Here is a 21,812-nt window from a genome sequence, read left to right on the forward strand (position 1 = left end):
TGCTTGAATTTTTGCACCAGGAGTAAAGCAGCATAAAGTTATCTAAAAGCAGTGTGTAAGACTGGTGGAGGAGAACATGATGCCAAGATACTTGAAAACTGTGATTAAAAACCAGGGTTATTCCACCAAATACTGATTTCTGAACTCTTAAAACTTTATAATTATGAACTTGTTTTCTTTGCATTATTTGAGGTCTGAAAGCTCTGCATCTTTTTTTGTTATTTCAGACATTTCTCATTTTCTGCAAATAAATATTTCAACATATGCCTATAAATAGCAAAATCTGAGAAACTGATTCAGACACTGAAGTGATCTCTTAATTTATTTTTCTAGAGCTGTATGTTACAAGCAGAGCTTATGATGCATTATGATCACTATTCACTATGCTTATAAATATGTATAGCCTTGTTTCTAATGCTTTATAAATGCATTATAATGTGCATATGTTATAATGCATATGTTTTTAGAGTCTAATAGACATGATATTCATAGAAAGTGTGACCCTGTGTACTTTAATAAGACTTTTTCCAGTATTCCAGCGAAACTCTTCAGCCTCTCCCGGAGTAATTAGCATGCTTCATTAAAATAATATTGCTTAGCTAGCTTAAACTCGCTTTACAGACATCAAGGACATGACGAGCGTGCCTCGTCTGTCTGCATTCATATGCAAATGAGCGACAAGTTGGTATTAATGACACGCTTCCTCATTCAGCGCGACGTCTAAGCATGTAAACGTACAGGAACATGATTTGCTGAAGCATCACGGTTTTGATTGACAGGCGTGTCATTAATCAAAGCAAACGTGTCCATTTTCCTCCAGCCATCAAAGGAAACCTGCTGTAGGCTGGCATCCTTAAAACTGGCACACCAAGCTAATTCTTTGTTAACGAGGCGAGAAAACGGCATCAAACTTCAGGATTCCTGCTGTAGAACTTTGTAGAAACTCAGAAATATGTATTTTCCAGGATCAAAAGCAGAGCTGGTCCCTCCCGTTTCTCACCGCAGCCATATTTAACTTCCAATTCTGAAGCGTTTAGGCCTCCGGGGCCGGCTGCCACTCACCGCACAGCAGAACACGGGTAAATATGACGGCCCGCGTGACGAGAATACCATCTGATCTGTGCTGTCAGTCTGCTGGCAGGATAAGCGCAGAGGTCTGAGGACTCCCAGTGTCTCCAGGGGACGCTCTTAATTGTCCACTTTGTCAGAGTTTAAAAGAAGAGAAATGTACAGCTGGGAGTCTTTTAGAAAGATGTCAGAGCTCCTGACCTTCACATCAGAGAACATTCGCTTAAAATTCTACGAACCGAACTCTTGCATGGCATGATGTTTTTTTTTCTCTTTGATATTTGGACTAATTGGCACCTGATTAGTGTCAAAAAAACAAATAATTATCTTTGTACATGATGTAGTTTCTGAGAAAAATGACGTCCACATATGTGGACGTTAGTTTTATATTTTGATAAAACACAATAAAGTCACAATTAGTAAGGATTTTATGTCTGAACACAGCAGCATTTTTTGCCTTTGAGCAATACGGCTCATTTGAAGTGCTGCTTCAACACGAACACACTTGTGTTTAACAAAATAAAAAACATAAACTTCTTACTGTATTTACTGTTCATAACATTTTTTGAACAAAATCAAAACTGTAACAAAACTGTTAAATAGCCTTCTGCCCCCACTAGGTAAAAGTATAATGGCCTCATAAGAGGAAAACAGGCCCTTGTAAAAGGCAAAACAAAAAAAGTGTTGTGGTCATGTGGACGCCAGGTCCTAGTAGGTTAATACAGTATATACAGTATACTGTATAGTGCTGGACGGTATGATCAAAAATGTATATCACTGTATTTTTCTATAATTGTCTATAGGGCTATTGTTACTGCTCTTGAAGTTTATTTGCACCTCGTATCCAGAGTTTTAGAGAGTTTTATCACTTGTGCTCAATAAATGATTGAACTTTTCTCTGAGCTGTGGATCGACTGCGTGAATTCCAATCCTCTATTTCTGAGTAAATAATTGCTGTTTGCTGTTGTTTTTCTATTTATCTCAGATAAAAACAGTTCTTATTTTTCTTCAGGTAGGACGGAGCATTAGACTGCACAGAGCTGATTTACTGTCACTCCAGTGTGTTAGCCTGTTATGCTAACTGGCTAGGGTTAGTTAGCAAGCTGTATCTGCTTCTTAGATGGTGTTGTTCCATGCAGCACTCTGCAGTGGCTCTAGCGGTATGGCATTATTTGAAAAACGGTTTCAATTTCCCCTTCCTTGTACCGAATAAACCAGTATATCGCCCAGCACTAGTACTGTAAAAATGTTAAATATCATTCATTGTTAATATCTAACTTCCATTCACAACTGTCAGTAAATTCTAGGTTTATCATTCAGTTTTTAAATTCTAATGCAGAAATCATTGTAAGTAGGGGTGTGCCAATCAGAGGTGTCAAGTAACAAAATACAAATTCTTTTTTAACTTACTTCAGTTAAAATGTTGGTTATCTATACTTAACTGAAAATGTCCCCAAGCTTCTTTAATACATCTACATTTTACTCAAATTAATTCATTTTCAGTGGACACATATAGGGCTGCACGATATTAGAAAGATTTTTTTCGACAATATATATCGCAATATTAAAAAAAAGCAGGGCCTATGACGTACAAACCCCGCCCCCACCCGCGCGCTGTCTCTCATATGGACTATTCAAGAGCTGAGTCAGCGCCTAGCTCTCAAAACAAGCACGTGTCCAACCATGTGGATGGAGGCCATGCGTGCGGTTACCTCGTGTTTATTCCTGCCCCTCCCCCTCACACTTCTCAGGCAGCAGCAGCCTGTCACTCACACAGACACAGAGACAGCGCTGTGTATCTGCTTCTTGTGTCAAGAATCAAAACAACATTGCAACATGACGTGTTTGATTTAATTGCCTTAAGTGACATCACTGGCAGGTCCTACGATGTGACTATTGCGCATGAGCACATCGCGATGCCAAGGCTTAAACGATATATCGTGCAGCCCTAGACACATATGGCTTTTGGAATGATGGTTCAGGTGTGGTTGCCAGATCGGAGTTTTGTTCGTTTTCAAGGGAGATTAGGTGCTGTCCATTTACTCAGGACATGTGTGAAAACACCCTCAGATCACCTAAAGAAGACGAAACTGTCTCAGAGAAGATATGCTGCTTCTCGTGTGACCCGTGTGCCCCGCCGCGGTACCCTGATTACTCTGCTTACTTTAGCATCGTAAAATGTTGGAGTTAAGGCTGAGCTGGGGCTGGAGCTCGGTGTGACTGCAGGGCTGCAGCTCTCAGAGTTTATGTTCAAGACGATTCTCCGGCGCTGTGTTTGTGTTTCGGGAGGCAGCGCTCTCTCCGGAGCCCCACCGTGCTTACGGCCTGTCAAACCTGTCAGCCCAGAGCAACGACCAGTCAAAGACCCATTTAACCCCAATAAAGCCTCGCAGCACTTACTGCCAGAGCGCCGTAATGGACAGCAGCTAATGCAAACAAATCACAGGGAGATGAGTGAAATATCAGGCTAACTCTGGCCGGCCGTTCCGGGAGGAACACACAATCCTGTCAGGCATTTTAATACAGAATTTAATTCAGCTATGCAGAGCCCCTGTGGCTGAACTGCAAAGTTACTGCGAAGAAAAGTGAGTTGTTGGTTCAATTATGAAGTCAAATTTAGACTTTTTTGGGGGGCTCAGAGTGGTCCAGCAGGCTAAGAGCTGCCACAGTTGGCCTTGCTCTCTCTGGGTGGGTACTGTAGATGGCGCTCTTTCCCCTATTCATCACTCCTAGGGTGATGTGAGCTGATGTATCAGAACAGAGTCGTTGCAATTTCCTCCGAGTGTTAGCGCTGTGATGCTGCTTAGCAATGCTGCATCAGCAGCAGTTCGAAAAGAGGCGGAGTCTGACTTAATGCTACGCCATGTGTCGGAGGAGGCATGTGCTAGTCTTCACCTTCCTTGTGTTGTAGAATCACTAGTGATAGGAGGAGTCCTAATGAGTGGGTTTGGTTTTTGGCCTTGTAAATTGGGGAAAAGAAAAAGTAAATTTAGATTTTTCGGTTTCGGTTTAATTCAAAATAGTGCTTGATACGGACAAAAAATGTGATGCGTGAAAAAGCTGTTGGATATCCCGTTTGTGATGTTGCACACTACTAGAATTACTAAAAGACCATTGCAGTGAACATAAGGAGAGGTGTTAGTGAGTAGAGATAAAGCAAAAACGTTAAATTAGTCAAAGTACAAGTGTAGGTCAAACCAGAGATAAACCTATCTAAAACATAAAAGCCAGGAGACAAAAAAAGGAACAAAACCAGATAAAATAACACATAAAAAATGTCCAAGCCAAACAACAAGAGCAAAAAAGGCAAAAAAAAAAAAAACAAACAAAGAAAACAAAAAGAGAATCAATGCTCAGTGTGCAGCTGAAAACCCAGTGGCAATACTGGTTTAAAGCTCCACTAGGTAGGATTGAGATTTTGTGCTTGTGCGCTCCCCCTACAGTTGTAGAGTGCAATAAATGTTTCAGGTGGATTAGTTTCTCTTTCTCTTGTTTTCTGGCTTTCACATACATATTCCGTCTCTTTCCAGCTTCTGCCAGAGTGTCTGTATGTTAGTTTGTAAAGAATGAGCCAGTAGTCCTTGTAGAACTGTTAGAACTAAAGGTCGGAAAGCAGGTCGCAGTTCTCGCGAGCGTTTGGTCGCGGCCGCCTCGGAAAAACTTACAGAGTCTGGTTTGAGCTCAGAGGAGCTCCGGCACACGAGACACGAAAGCACCGCTATTCCTCCTATTACACCTCAATGCAGCGCTGCAGTGAGTTTCAAGCTGTAATTTTACTTCCTTAAAAAGATCACAAATCAAGAAAATCCTACCTAGTGCTGCTTTTAAAAACAGGAGCACACAGGTGAAATGAGTTAGAACTGAGTTCTATAATGACTATAATGTTAAAATATTAAAATGTTAATGCTGATAATATAATTTGGGATGCACTCGACTGCTCCCTGTTTCAGCTGCATATATGCTGATTGTAAATGAATGTATTTATTTTAGTATAATGTAAATATATTAAAGAAGATTAGTTGGACTGGAGTTTGTCTGGAGTTCTCTTGAGTCTATGCACGGATAATCTTCATACTAGGCTACATACGTCTGCTATGTTCTTGCTGGAGTGTGTGGGGGGCGGGACATGTGCAGGATCACATTATAAACCAATAGGGTGTCGGAATGGTTTGTGCTTTGCTTTACATCACTCTACCTTGCTTTGACTCTTCATCACTCTGCATCATAATTCGGAACAACACCTGGAAAGGTAACTTGATAAACTGACAACATTCTACAAACCAATCAGTGTTGAGTATAGGGAGACTCCGCCTACATAGATGACGATGACAGGATGTAGTAAAGTTGTTTAATGTGCTCAGTCACTAAACTGTTTACTGCAGTAAGAAACCTGGACTAAATACAGTACAGAATACAGTGTACCACACACATCAAGCTCGGCTCAGAGTCATGACTCCCATGATTCATTCATCCATAGCATCACTCCAGCAGGGAGAGTTGTATTTTCCCCTTTAGACCTCATGGATTGGATGTTTCTTGCTGAAATTAAAATGTGCCCGGGCTGCTGGAGACTTTTTCACACTAGGCAAACAGCCTCTCAGAACACTAACGTTATAAATCTTGCATTTTTGCTCAAAGGGTAAATCTATTTTTAGGAGAGGCGTTGGGAGCCGAGTGGACAGTAATGGTTTAAATCAGAAGGATCTACGATCACCACATTTCATCTTGAGATAAATCAAACATACAGTTAGTGCTGTGCGATAAATATGATGATAAATATCGTGGGGACGATAGAAAAGGGACTATTGTTAATTTAATCAATATTCATATAATTCAAATATAAAAAGTAGGCCACGATGAAGTGTACTGGCGTGGTCACTTTGCATAAACTCGGTTTATATAAGTCAGGGGTGTCCAAACTACGGCCCGCGGGTCATTTGTGGCCCGTTACCTTTTTTGGAGCGGCCTGCGAGGTATTTTAGAAATAGAATGAAAGTTGGCCCGCTGTTAAGCAGGTCTTTATAATGTGAGATTCAAAGTTTGAATCTCTTAAAGCGGAGAGGGTGCGCATTTCTAGCGCAGAAAAACGGGCCAAAGAGTCTAAAAGTTGAGAGAGTGCGCACTTCTAGCGCAGAAAAACGTGCCAAAGAGTCTAAAAGCGGAGAGAGTGCGCATTTCTAGCGCAGAAAAACGGGCCAAAGAGTCTAAAAGTTGAGAGAGTGCGCACTTCTAGCGCAGAAAAACGTGCCAAAGAGTCTAAAAGCGGAGAGAGTGCGCATTTCTAGCGCAGAAAAACGGGCCAAAGAGTCTAAAAGTTGAGAGAGTGCGCACTTCTAGCGCAGAAAAACGGGGTAAGAGTCTAAAAGCAGAGAGAGTGCGCATTTCTAGCACAGAAAAACTGGGTAAAAGAGTCTAAAAGCGGAGGGAGTGTGCATTTCTAGCGGAGAAAAACGGGCCAAAGAGTCTAAAAGCAGAGGGAGTGTGCATTTTTAGCGCAGAAAAACGGGCCAAAGAGTCTAAAAGCGGAGAGAGTGCGCACTTCTAGTGCAGAAAAACTGGGTAAAAGAGTCTAAAAGCGGACAGGGTGCGCATTTCTAGCGGAGAAAAACGGGCCAAAGAGTCTAAAAGTTGCCGTAATTAAGGAGTTTAATATTAAGAGACATCATGAAATTAAACATCAATTTGAAAAATCTTAGTTTACACAACACTGTCAAAGATAAAGATAGTAATTCAAGTAAAATGATGTGTAAATGAAATAATCAGGAAAATTTATTATTTAAAGTGGTATATTTCATTATTTGTTTTATTACAGAGTCTGTGGCCCGTGACTTCAGTTATATTTCTCCTTCTGGCCCCCAACAAAAAAGTTTGGACACCCCTGATTAGGCCTGGACAATATTTCGATATCGGTATTTATCGCGATAAGAAATGTTTCAATAACGGTGATATCATTTTTGTGACATATCGATATGTATTATTTACAGACAGGCGTTTTTAGCGGCGTCAGTTCACTGCAGCCCTGAACATAGCTGAGCTACGTCAGTGCGTGATGACGCAATCATACAGGCACGTAGCCAGATAGGCTAGACTAGACCTGGGTCTCCTCCTCTCCGCTCCGCACCTAAAATCTCCCGCGATGAAGCGAAACCCACCCTAACCGAGCGGATCTCAGCTCCGCTCCGCACCTAAAACCTCCCGCGATGAAACGAAACGACCCTAACCGAGCGGATCTCAGCTCCGCTGCGCACCTAAAACCCGCCCGCGATGAAACGAAACGACCCTAACCGAGTATCGTATCGTATCGACCAAAATTAAGGAATATATCGTGATATAAATTTTGGCCATATCGTCCAGCACTACCCCTGATATAAATGATAATAAGTAATCTTCACAAAAAAAGCTTCATAATGTGTCGTTTTGCGACATGCTTTACGTTATTAAACTCATGAGAGCTGAACAATGGAGACACATTGTTCTTTTGAAAAAATTAGCTTCGGCATCTACCTCATCTGTTTTCATTTGTATATATATATTGCTGCACTAAAAGGTAGTAATTCTCATTTGTGAAAGTTGGGTTTAAAGTCACTTTGAAATAAAGTTGAAAAAAGTAAGCAATGATATTATCTTGTCATATTTTTGGAAGAATAACTGAAAACATCCTTAAATGTGATATATCATGATATATATCGTTATCGTGATGTAAAAAATTCCATATCGTGATATATGATTTTTCCCATATCGCCCAGTACTACATACAATATACAGTCATTTATTTACCTCTTTATACACCAAATATCATCCTGCTCCTCTTTTACTCATTATTACTCATTAAAGCTCTATAGGCTGAGTTTATTCATGAGTTTTATACATGGTTTTGTGAAAGTATTGTAACAGAAACCGTCCCCTAATTACAGGACATATATGTTAGTATATGTACTGTTCCTAAATAAATATGCAGATGGATTTGATGATCTTAACAGCTCATCCACAAGAAGCCCAGTAAATATTTGAGAAAGCATATGGATTTCTAGGTCATGTACAAGTTCGCCAGAAGGAGCATTCTGTTAGCATCACAGTACTCTGAGCTGAATGAGGGAAGTCAGCAACGTCCAGTTAACGGAATGTTTCATATGAGTGTAACAGTAAAAAAGCTTTGATTTGGTAGAAAAACAGTTATAAAAATATAACTACAAATACATATTAACATGAACATTACTGATTGTTTTTTTGTGCACTCAGTAATTTAATAACAGCAGAAAAACTTTTTTGAATAGCAAAAGCTTCTGAATATACAGTATCTACACTGATGGGTGTGGTGTTCTGGAAACGAGGTGTGTTCAGGTAAATTTCTGGAGTATTGGTAAATATCTTGACAGCAGCAAACACAGGTGCTCCACTGACTGAATACAACCTAGACAGACGCCAACAGTCAGAAGTTCATTGCTGTCTTGGCAACAAAAACACACTGCTTGTTACACACACATACAAAGACACGCAGCAGTGCACAAACCCAACTTGTACACCAACAATAAACACCATTTCTTACGTTAATTCTTTTATTTACATTTAAAAATCCACTGTAAAAACTTGCGTCTTAAGAAGAACAAGTGGGATTAATCGCAGTTAATCACAGAATATTGTTGTTATTACACCACTACTTAATACATTGCCATGCTTACATTACAGCAGTATATCGCAATATATAGGGGTTGGACAATGAAACTGAAACACCTGTGATTTTAGTGTGGGAGATTTCATGGCTAAATTGGAGCAGCCTGGTGTTAAATCTTCATTAATTGCACATTATTGCACCAGTAAGAGCAGAGTGTGAAGGTTCAATTAGCAGGGTAAGAGCACAGTTCTGCTTTAAATATTGCAATGCACACAACATTATGGGTGACATACCATGACCAGAGGACAAATTGTTGGTGCACGTCTTGCTGGAGCATCTGTGACCAAGACAGCAAGTCTTTGTGATGCATCAAGAGCCACGGTATCCAGGGTAATGTCAGCAAACCACCAAGAAGGACCAACCACATCCAACAGGATTAACTGTGGACGCTTTAAGAGGAAGCTGTCTGAAAGGGATGTTCAGGTGCTAACCCAGATTGTATCCAAAAAACAAAAACGGAATCTGAGGCACTGGGTTATGATGGGGATCTGTGATGATAAAGCCACACCGAGCTGCTGAAAGCATTTGGGACAAGCTATCCAAACATCCCCCTTACACACCACACGCACACCACACTCACCACACTCTGACCCACTCGGGCTGACGAACATCTGGAAGACTTCCTAATGAGATGTCTGATAAAGAGAAAGAAACAAAGGCCGATGTTTACGCCGAGGCTCCGGCAGCTGGTGCCGATGACCTCATTAACAGCAACACGTTCAGAGGATCAGCTCCGCTGTCTCGCACTTCATAAAGAACCGCCAGAGATTAAAACAAACCCCGGCACTTGGCGGCGTCTCTGAGAAGAGCCGAGTGTGAGCGACGAGCAGCTCAGAGCAGAACCAAAGACCTGAGAACACAACCTAATCTACTCTGAAGTTCCACAACAGAGGTGTGAAGCCGAGACGTTCAGCAGGGTCCATAAACCTTCTCCTGAAATGGGCTGTGTTACTGAGATCTGAGGAGAACACCTGACTCAACTCATCAAACAAAGCATCAACAAGAAGCACCAACAAGACTGGAATTAGCTGTGAAACTCAACAGTCTTATTTCAACGTTTCCTCAAATGGGGGAACGAAGAATTTTTAAGCGGCAGTGCCAGTGGCAGCCCCTCCACTGCGGCTGGAACAAACGGCAGGTTTAAGTTCATTTTTACCGGAATTCTCTACTCAAATCATTTACACTAAATAAAGCATGCAGTATCTTTCACCACACTGAGTTTCAGTTTAATGTCTCACACTGTCTGCTTTCCAGTTGACAGGACTAAGATAGTAACATTAATGAGGTAATGTAGTCTTTTCATTTGTTTATTTACCAAAAGATTGACTTTCGAGTGTTTTTCTGTATCAGTATTCCAAACAATGCTTTTTCATGATTTAAAGGTTAATCGGGTATGTAAATAAGTCAGACAATAACCGGATTTCAGCCCGAAAAACTCACAGGGTACGAACATCATATATCCAAAGTTAAAGTATAATTCAAAAGGTTCATGTTGCAGGATTTTTTTAACACATCAAGCCACAATATTAACATATCAGCTAGACAATTAACATTACTGAAATCTTTTTTATGAGTGTGTTTTCATGCATGCACAGACCAAGAAATACCAAAATATTCCAGTTAAGAGTATATATACACTGAAAAATATCAGAGTACTGTGGTTAAAAGTTTACACAATATCAGAATAACATGTTTAAAAGTTTACAAAATATCAGAATAACATGTTTAAAAGTTTACAAAATATCAGAATAACCTGGTTAAAAGTTTACAAAATATCAGAATAACCTGGTTAAGAGTTTACAAAATATCAGAATAACCTGGTTAAAAGTTTACACAAGATTAGAATACTCCAGTTAAAAGTATATATATACACTTAAAAATATCCAAATGCTCTGGTTAAAAGTTTACAAAATATCAGAATAATCTGGTTAAGAGTATATATACCCTGAAAAATTTTAGAATACTCTGGTTAAGAGTATACAAGGAGGATTCAAGGATTCAAGGAGATTTTATTGTCATTCGCATCACATGTGGTACATGAGGTGGAATGAAATTGTGATCTCACGATCCAGTTTTACACCCAAAGAGCTGTTATTAATAGATATATAGATAAAAAAAGAATACAATAAAAGAAATAGAATATACAAAATAGATAGATAAATATCCCAAAGAATAAAAAAAAATAGAGAGTAGAAAGGTTCAGCAACATGAAGTCCAGAGTGCAAGTGTGCTATAGCAGCATGATAATGTGAATTAGAGCAGTGGAGATAACGTGTCTCAGTGCAAGTAAAGTGACCATGTTGGTAAACAGTAAACAGTAATTTGTCCTTGGTGTCAGTGCAGTGTGTTGTTAAGTGGAGTTTAAGAGTCTTACAGCTTCCGGAATGAAGCTGTTTCTGAGTCTTGTTGTTTTGCACTTAATGCTCCGCAGCCTCCGGCCTGAGGGGAGTGGGACAAAAAGTGCGTGTGCTGGGTGGGTGGGATCCTTCCTGATGCAGGTGGCCCTTTTCCTGCACCTGGAGGTGTAAATGTCTGTGGTGCTGGGGAAGCTAACTCCAACAATCCTCTGTGCAGCCTTCACCACCCTCTGCAGTGCTTTCCTGTCTGCAGCAGAGCAGCTTCCATGCCACACATTGATGCTGGAGCACACGACGCTCTCCACCACACATCTGTAGAAGGAGGTGAGGACTGCGCTCCCGAGTCCAGCTCGTCTCAGCCTCCTGAGGAAGTAGAGCCGCTGATGTGCCTTCCTGACCAGAGTGGAAGTGTTGTTGCTCCAGGTGAGGTTGCTGGTCAGGTGCACACCCAAGTACCTGTAGCTGTCGACCACTTCCACCGCAGATCCTCCAATGTGCAGGGGGAGGTGGGCATGCTTGCCCCTTCTGAAGTCCACAATCATCTCCTTCGTCTTCTTTACGTTGATGCAGAGGTTGTTTTCTCTGCACCAACCCTCCAGGTGTTCCACCTCCTGCCTGTAGCTGGACTCATCTCTGTTCGTGATGCATCCAACCACTGCCGTGTCGTCCGCAAACTTCACAATATGACAGCCTGGATGGAGAGGTGAGCAGTCATATGTGAGCAGTGTGAACAGGAGGGGGCTCAGCACACAGCCCTGAGGGGAGCCAGTGCTGAGGGTTATGGAGGGGGAGGAGATGTTGTGAATCCTCACAGACTGCGGCCTGTTGGTCAGGAAGTCTAGGACCCAGTTGCACAGGGAAGAGCTCAGTCCAAGTGAGGAGAGTTTGGTTATCAGTGTCTGAGGAATCATGGTGTTGAAAGCAGATGTGAAGTCCACAAAGAGCATCCGAATGTAGGAATCCTTCTGCTCCAGGTGGGTGAGGGCAGTGTGGACCACGGAGGAAATGGCATCCTCTGTGGATCGGTTCTTCCTGTATGCGTACTGGTGTGGATCCACAGTGATGTTGATGGTGGCTTTGATGTGGGTCTGAACCAGTCTTTCAAAGCACTTTGTGACTATCGGAGTGAGGGCTACTGGCCGGTAGTCATTCAGACCTGTCACTGTGGAGCTCTTGGGGACCGGGATGATGGTGGCCGTCTTCAGGCAAGTGGGGACAGCTGCCTGGATGAGGGACGCGTTGAAAATGTCGGCCAGGACGTCCGAGAGCTGGTCTGCGCAGTCTTTTAGCACCTTTAACCCGGGGGTTAATCCTCTCCTGGTGAGTGTGGGAGTCTGGTGCTGGGGGGTGTGTCATGGTTCTCAAAGGGGGCGTAGAACGTGTTGAGAGCCTCAGGCAGGGATGGGTCTTTGGAGCTTTGTGCAACGTTAGATTTGTAGTCCGTGATGCACTTGATGCCCCTCCACATGCTCTGTGGATCCTGGGAGGAAAAGTGTCCCTGGATTTTCTGAGCATATGCAGCTTTTGCCCTCTTACCTCCAGCAGTCAGCTCTCTTCTAGCCCTCCTGAGTTCATCCGAGTCTCCAGATCTGAAGGCAGCATCCCTGGCTTTCAGCAGGGAACGCACCTCTGCGTTCAGCCAGGGCTTCTGGTTCGGGTAGCAAGTCACAGTCTTGGTAGTAGTGACATCCTCCACACACTTGCTGATGTACCCGAGAACAGCAGATGTGTATTCCTCCAGATCCAGCTCCCCCTCACACTCAGCAGCCTCCCTGAAGACCTGCCAGTCTGTGCAGCCGAAGCAGTCCTGCAGCACAGCGTCGCCGTCACTGGGCCACACTGTGATGGTTTTCTGTGTGGGTTTTGAGCGTCGCAGTGGGGGGTGGTATGCGGGGACCAGCATGATGGAGATGTGGTCCGTAAGCCCGAGGTGGGGGCGGGGCAAGGCTTTGTAAGCGTCTTTCACAGAGGAGTAAACACGGTCCAGCGTGTTATTACCTCGCGTTGGAATGTTCACGTGTTGGTAAAACCTCGGCAGCGTGTTCTTCAGTTCTACGTGGTTAAAATCCCCCGCTACCACGTAGAACGTGTCCGGATGCTTGTTCTGAAGCGAGCTGATGTTGTCATAAAGCTCCTTCAGCACGTTGTTAGCATTAGCATCCGGTGCTATGTAAACAGCAATCACGAACACCGCCGAAAACTCACGAGGCAGATAGTGGGGACGACACTTCACAGTCAGCTGTTCTGTCGCCTCGGAGCAGTGGCTGTTTACCAACACGCAGTTTGTGCACCAACCTTTGTTTATGTAGACGCACAAGCCGCCCCCCCGGGCTTTCCCGGATAGCTGGCTGCGGTCCGCTCGGAAGAGCTGCCGGCCGGCGAGCTGGAAGGCTGAGTCCGGCATGGTCTGGTTCAGCCAGGTTTCCGTGAGACAAATCACAGCGCAGTTCCTCATCTCCTCAGAAACATTCATCCTCAGCCGCAGCAGGTCCAGCTTGTTATCCAAAGAGCAGACGTTAGAGAGGAAAAGCGACGGAATCGGGGGTCGGTTAGCATTAGCCTTTAGCCTGGCTAGCACCCCAGCGCGTTTTCCTCTCTTCTGACGCCGCTCGCACCGCCTCCTCCTCTTGCCCTTTGTCTGCAGCGATCCGCTCCCCCACGCCGGAGCGCGGAGGAGCTGCAGCTCGCCCAGCGTAGCTCGGATATTATTGTCCATAGTTGCTGTTTTACTGACCAAACTGTCCTTAATCCTCAGAAGTTCAGTTCTGCTGTAACTCACACGCGTGGGCCGCGTAAAGTTGGGTTCAGAACCGACGTAAAAACAGCTCAAAATAGGGTGTTCGCTAGGAGCGTGAGAAGCCGCTGCACTGCTGCGCGCCGCCATCTTTAATTACAAAATATCAGAATACTCCAGTTAAGCGTATACACTCACTGAGAAATCTGATCACTGAGCGAAAATACAGCTCTGTTTATCAGATTTCTTAATCAGATGTTTACACCTTGCTCTGATCTAAGAAACAAGATCTATTGGACTATGCTGTTCTATATGGCTACTTAAATATAAATATATATATATATCAGATCTAACGGACTAAACTTAATGGATTATTTGTGCGCATGAAAACAGAGCTAGTTTATTTTTACAACATTTACAATCACTGGTCCACTGTATCTGTAGTTTCAGCTCATTTCTTACACTAATCCATGATTTCCATAAATGATCTTCTACAGTTTCTGGACGCTGGCTGGGCGTTTTTAGTATTTAGTGGATTATTCTCTGTATAGCAGTGAGTAACAGCTGTACTGTGGATGTTTAAAGACCCCAGGTGATATATGGTCAGTGATGCTACTATGGTGGTCCCTTGTCATTGATGAATAGTGTGAGTGTGAACGTAGTATGTAGTGTTGCTCACTGTTTGAAAATCAGTACATTTGTTTAATATTAGGGCTCAACCAATCATCATATCTCTCAGAGATTTTAAGGACATTAAACCCCAGTGAAATCTCAAAAGCTTTGTAGAACATCTGAGAGCATGTAGCCTGTGTAACAAACACCAGCGACCACAAATATTTTATTTAAACACTTCTGAGTGTAATTCTGGCCCATTCCAATGAATGTATCCAGTTACTTTAAGTTGCATTGCTGACACATACTAGTGCACCTCAAAAATTTGAATATCATTAAAAAAAGTTAAACTCATATATTAAGCGTTTCTTTTATTGTTGATGATTATGGATTACAACCAATGAAAACCCAAAAATCAGTGTCTCAGAAAATTTGAATATTATATAAGACCAATTGGTACTTCTGGCAGTACTGTGGGCAGTGTGCCAAGTCCTGCTGGAAAATGAAATCCACATCTCTATAAAAGTTGTCAGTAGCAGAGGGACTGACTTTATACTTTAGATATATAAAACACAGTGGATCAACAGAAGCAGATGACGTGTCTCCCCAAACCATCACTGATTGGTGGAAACTTCACACAAGACCTCGAGCAGCTTGGACTGTGTGTCTCTCCACTCTTCCATCTTCCTCCAGACTCTGGTTCCTTGATTTACAAATTAAATGTAAAATTTACTGATGATCAGTGATGGTTTGGAAATTTGTCTGCAACAGTAAAATAGCCTAAAATAATTTGGTGCACCACTTAAACACAGCTGGACCAAATTGCCTGTTAATTATCTGGTGTATATCTGGTGCTGTGTCTGAGTAGGGTAATCACTAAACCCATGCTTGACCATTCTAAAACTACTTACAAATGAAACTGATAAATACATTTTAACAGCAGAATAAATGTATTTTGTCAAGGCCAAAACCTAATTACAAAATACTCAATACTGTTTTTACAGGTATACATTTATTTTGCCATTGTTAACAATAAATAGCCCGAAATGTATTTTGTCTTTCTTAAAAAAAAGACAGTTATAAAACTGCAATTAAAAAAATATATTAATAATAAATGTAACTATATGGCGGTCTCTGATCATTGTACGTACATTGTGAAGAAATTCTACAAATTCTACACTGAGTGAAGAAGTGAATGAAGCACAGTAATCTGATTAGCACTGGATGCAGAATGCCAACAGCAGGCAGGGTGGTGCGTTATTACACAACATGACAGACAAGAGCATCAATCATTCCCCTGCCATCACTCTCACTGACATCACATTAAACCTGCAGCCCTTAAAATCACTGACCAATCAGCTGACCACGCTCACTCACTCCAAACCAGAGAGAGAGAGAGAGAGAGAGAGAGAGAGAGAGAGAGAGAGTGAAGGAGGGATAACCAAGTGATAAAATTAGGAAATGGGAAAACGACTTTTCGTTTCAGTGAAACGAAAGAAGAGAGAAGAGAGAGATGGCCAGATGAGAACGAGAGAGAGAGAGAGAGAGAGAGAGAGAGAGGAAGAGAAAGCTAGAAAAAGAGAGAGAGAAAGATGGAGGGATCTTAAAAGCCAAAATGAAAAAGAAACACTTGGCCACCAAAAAACTACGGTATCCTTCATCTGTTTCCTGCAGAGATCAGTCAAACCTCAAAAAACCCTCTGGACCCCAACAACTCAATCACACATATTTAAATCACAGCAATTCAATCCGCCTCAATCTCAATAACTCAACCGCACTGTACCTCAATCATTCAATTCCACTGAAAAATGGAATAGTGATACCACAGAAACAAAACGGCTCAATTCATCTGAACCCCAACAATTCAATCCCTCTGGACCCTAACAACTCAAGCCTGTTGGATCTAGACAACTCAATCCCTCTGGACCCTAACAACTAAAGCCCGTTGGACCCTAACAACTCAATCCCTCTGGATACCAACAACTCAATCCCTCTAAATACCAAACAACTCAATCCTGTTGGACATCAACAACTCAATCCCACTGGATCTCAACAGCTGAATCCCTCTGGACCCCACCACTCAATCACACATATTTAAATCACAGCAATTCAATCCCACTCAATCTCAATAACTCAACCACACTGTACCTCAATCATTCAATTCCACTGAAAAATGGAAAAGTGATACCACAGAAACAAAACGGCTCAATTCATCTGGACCCAAACAACTCAATCTCGTTGGACCCCAAACAACTCCATCCCACTGGATCCAGACAACTCAATCCCTCTGGACCCTAACAACTCAAGCCCGTTGGACCCTAACAACTCAATCCCTCTGGATACCAACAACTCAATCCCTCTGGATACCAACAACTCAATCCCTCTGGATACCAAACAACTCAATCCTGTTGGACATCAACAACTCAATCCCACTGGACATCAAAACATAATCCCATTGTACCCAAACAGCCCAATGCCTCTGTACCTCAAGAACTTAATGCCGTTGTACCCAAACAACTCAATACCATTGGACCTCAACAACTCAATCCCTCAGGACCCCAAAAACACAATCCCTCTGGACCCCAACAAATTAATCCTGTTCGACCCAAACAACTCAATTCCATTGTACCCCAACAACTCAATCCCTCTGGACCCCAACTGAACAAACCCACTGGATATAATTGCAATATACAGTCTATCGAAAATAATTAAATAATTAAAACCAACTAAAATCGCGTACAGGTCCCCATGTGCCTCATGGACTTTACGAGACCTCTGAAGGTGTTGTGTGGAATCTGGCAGCAGGACGTTAGCAGCAGATCCTTTAAGTCCTGTAAGTTGCGAAGTGGAATCTAAGCGGATCACCGCAGAGAGCCCTGGGCACCCAGAACCCTGGCACCGGTCCACTGGGTGCTGTTACTCTGAGCTCTTTGGTAGGTTCTGACCACTGAATACCAGCAACTCCCCTCAACACCCGCCTTACCTGCCTTCTTATCTTTTAATAGAAGTCAATGTACAAAGATTTCACTCCGAAGTCATTATGGAGCGTTTCTATTGGACCTTTCAGCATCACATTTTGACAGTATACAGTATTTTTCACTTTTTTACATAATGTCAATCTCTCCCCTAGTGTTTGGAATATGCTAGTGATTGATTCACATCCAATCATATGAATGTAGCGTGCATAACTGACCATACAGAATGATAAAATTCTAAATAATTTATACACAGCAAAAAACAATGCTCCAAAATGACTCATCAAATTACTTTATGAAAAAAATGTGTTTTTGTGTGATAGCAAAGCAACGATGCTAATAAACAAAAGCCAATATCAATATAACCTGTCCTTCGAGTCCAACTGTCTCTCTCATACTCTCTAATACACAAACACACACACACACACACACACACACACAATCTCATATACACACACACACACTCCCGCACACACTCCCTCATACACACACACACACACACACACAATCTCATACACACACACACACTCCCGCACACACTCCCTCATACACACACACACACACACACACAATCTCATACACACACACACACTCCCGCACACACTCCCTCATACACACACACACACACACACACAATCTCATACACACACACACACTCCCGCACACACTCCCTCACACACTCTCTCATACACACACACACACACACACACACACACACACAATCTCATATACACACACACTCCCTCACACACTCTGTCATGCATACACACCCTCACACACACACACAATCTCATACACACACACACTCCCTCACACACTCTCTCATGCATACACACCCTCACACACACACACTTTCTCTCTCACACACACTCACACACACACTTTCTCTCAAACACACACACACACACTCTCTCATATACACACACTCTTTCAAAAACCACACACACTCTCTCTCTCTTTCATTCACACACTGTCACACACACACTCTCATACACTCTCATACACACACACATACTCTCTCATATACACACACTCTTTCAAACACACACACACACACACTCTCTCTTTTTTATTCAACCACACTCTCATACACACACATACTCTCTCTCTCTCTCTCTCTCTCTCTCTCTCGCTCTCACACACATACACTCACAAACCTATACAGCTACACTCTCTTTCTCATATTCACACACACACACTCTCTCTCTTTCACACACTCTCTTACACACATGAACACACACACATTCTCTCGCTCTTCCATACACACACTCTCTCTAACACACATTCTCTCATACACACACACTCAAACACTCTCCCTCATACATACACACACACACACTCACTATCCCTCTCACACACACAATAACACACTCTCTCTCTCATACACACACAAAACACACTCTCTCATATATACACACAGACTCTCTCTCATACACACACAAAACACACTCTCTCATATATACACACACACTCTCTCTCATACACACACAAAACACACTCTCTCATATATACACACAGACTCTCTCTCATACACACACAAAACACACTCTCTCATATATACACACACACTCTCTCTCTTACACACACACTTTCACTCTCTCATATATACACACAGACTCTCTCTCATACACACACAAAACACACTCTCTCATATATACACACACACTCTCTCTCTTACACACACACTCTCACTCTCTCATATATACACACAGACTCTCTCTCATACACACACAAAACACACTCTCTCATATATACACACAGACTCTCTCTCTTACACACACACTCTCACTCTCTCATATATACACACACACTCACTCTCTCATATATACACACAGACTTTCTCTCTTACACACACACTCTCACTCTCTCATATATACACACAGACTCTCTCTCTTACACACGCTCCCAAACAGATACACTCTCTTACACACACACACATCTCTTATACATACACATTCTCACACACACACTCTCTCTCTCTCATTCACACACACACTCACACAGATACACTCTCTTACACACATATCTCTTATACACACACATTCTCACACACACACTCTCTCTCTCTCTCTCTCTCTCTCTCTCTCATTCACACACACACTCACGCACTCGCTCTCTCGATCTTCCATTCACACACACTCTCTCTCACACACCTTCTCTCTCACACACACACACACTCTCGCTCTCTCACACACTCACACACACACACACACACACACACTACATCTTTCTCACACACACTCTCATACAAACACAAACATTCTTTTTCTCATACACACAAACACACACACATTCTTACACACAAATACACACTCAAACACACACTTTGTCACACAGATAGTGTGTGTGTATGTTCACATATACATATGCAATACACTTAGGCAAATTAAACATTAATTACCATTGTAATTTACTGGATATCTGTGTAGATTATATTCAGTAAATTATCTCTCTATTAGATCTCTCTCTCTCTCTCACACACACACACACACACACACACTATCACACTCACACATACACACACTATTTATTTTACACACACACACACAAGTTCTCACACAAATAAACTCTCTCTCTCTCTCTACCTCTCTCACACACACATTCTTACAAAAACACACACTCTCTCGCTCTCGCTCTCCCTCTCTCACACACACATTCTTACAAAAAACACACTTTACCAAAAAAACATACACTCTCTTCCTCACACACACACTTACTCTCTCGCTCGCTCACTCTCTCTCTCTCTCTCTCTCTCTCTCTCTCTGTGTCAAACACACACGTTCTCTGTCATATACAAACACACACACAAATACAATCTCAAACTGTCACACACTCTCTCTCTCTCTCTCTCTCTCTCTCTCTCTCTCACAGACACACAAACACTCTTACATACTCTGCAGAATAGCTGAACTGAGAGACAGTAGGTTAAGTGTGTTCGGTAATTGCGGGGTAAATAACACTGCAATACCTTGGGGAGCGCGCGGAGTCCGCGTGGCGTTATCCGAGTCACCTGCCGGGACACTCCGCTGTACCCCTCTCTCTCTCCACTCGTGCGCTCCTCGAGGCGCGTGCACAGGTGCGCGGTGCTTGACCGGCTGTTTCCAGGTAAACTCCTTAGCGCGGTGCGCGCGCGGGGAGCTACTGCTGCTGCTGCTGCTGCTGCTACTGTTCCGGTACCAGCGGGAGCCCCGGAGACACGCGCTCACTCTGCCGGAGCCCGCAGCGCGCGCCCCGCTCCAGGGCTGCACCGTCCCAAGCCCCGCCCCCTCCTCCACTCCGCCCTCGCGGCCCGTCACACTCCCGTTTCACTGCGTAACTGTAACGGTGCTCGGGAGAAACGGTGGACGCGTTCCATGCAGAAGGGATGCTGCCTATACCCTACCCTATACCCTACACCCTATACCTATACCCTACATCCTACACCCTATAACCTACAACACCCTACACTCTATACCATACAGCCTATACCCTAAACCCTACAGCCTATACCCTATACATATACCCTATACCCTACAGCCTATACCGTATGCCCTATACCCTACATCCTACATCCTACACCCTATAACCTACAAAACCTTACACTCTGTACCCTACAGCCTATACTCTAAACCCTACAGCCTATACCCTATACATGTACCCTATACCCTACACCCTATACATATACCCTACGCCCTATACCCTACAGCCTATACCCTACACCCTATACATGTACCCTATACCCTACAGCCTATACCACATGCCCTAAACCCTATACCTTACACCCTATACCCTACACCTTATACCCTTCAGCCTACACCCCAAACCCCATACCCCACAGCCTATACCCTACATCCTAAACCATTGGTTACTCACGTACCAGCACAGAGCACCAGATTCTAAAGGGTGAGCACCACATACTGAGTGGTGAGCAACACATATGTGGTGAGCACCAGATGCTAAATGGTGAGCAATGCATAAGTGGTGGGCACCGCATACTGAGAGGTGAGCACCGCATAAGGGGTGAGCACCAGATACTAAGGGGTGTGCACCACATACTGAGTGGAGCACCAGATTCTAAAGGGTAAGTACTGCATGAGTAGTAAGCATCAGATACCAAAGGGTGAGCACCGCATACTGAGTGGTGAGAGCAGATACTAAATGGTGAACACCACATACTGACTGGTCTAATCTAGTGATCTATCTATCTAATAATGTGTTTATTCAGAGTAAATATTGTATTGTTTAAAATGTATTGTTATTCAGATTTTTATATGCAATTGAAACACTAAACTATGCTGAGACACAAAAGACACATTAGATTAATATTGACCTGAAGACAGAATAATACCTGCTCTGTTTATTAGATTAGGCTGAATTATTTATTCATTTCATTATCCCGTCTCAGAGTGACATTC

At 42.8% G+C, this 21,812-nt stretch overlaps 1 protein-coding gene across 2 annotated transcripts in view; it reads right to left on the reverse strand.

The window, feature by feature from the left end:
* Positions 1–20,613, reverse strand: part of chrm3b (cholinergic receptor, muscarinic 3b) — a 135,336-nt gene extending 114,723 nt beyond the window's left edge. For both annotated transcript variants that reach the window (XM_049464558.1, XM_049464560.1), the window contains exon 1: positions 20,387–20,613. The gene's annotated coding sequence lies outside the window, so the exon portion shown is untranslated. The remainder of the gene's footprint in view (positions 1–20,386) is intronic.
* Positions 20,614–21,812: the final 1,199 nt, after the last annotated feature.

This window comes from Astyanax mexicanus, chromosome 15, assembly GCF_023375975.1.
Source record: "Astyanax mexicanus isolate ESR-SI-001 chromosome 15, AstMex3_surface, whole genome shotgun sequence".
Lineage (NCBI taxonomy): Eukaryota > Metazoa > Chordata > Actinopteri > Characiformes > Acestrorhamphidae > Astyanax > Astyanax mexicanus.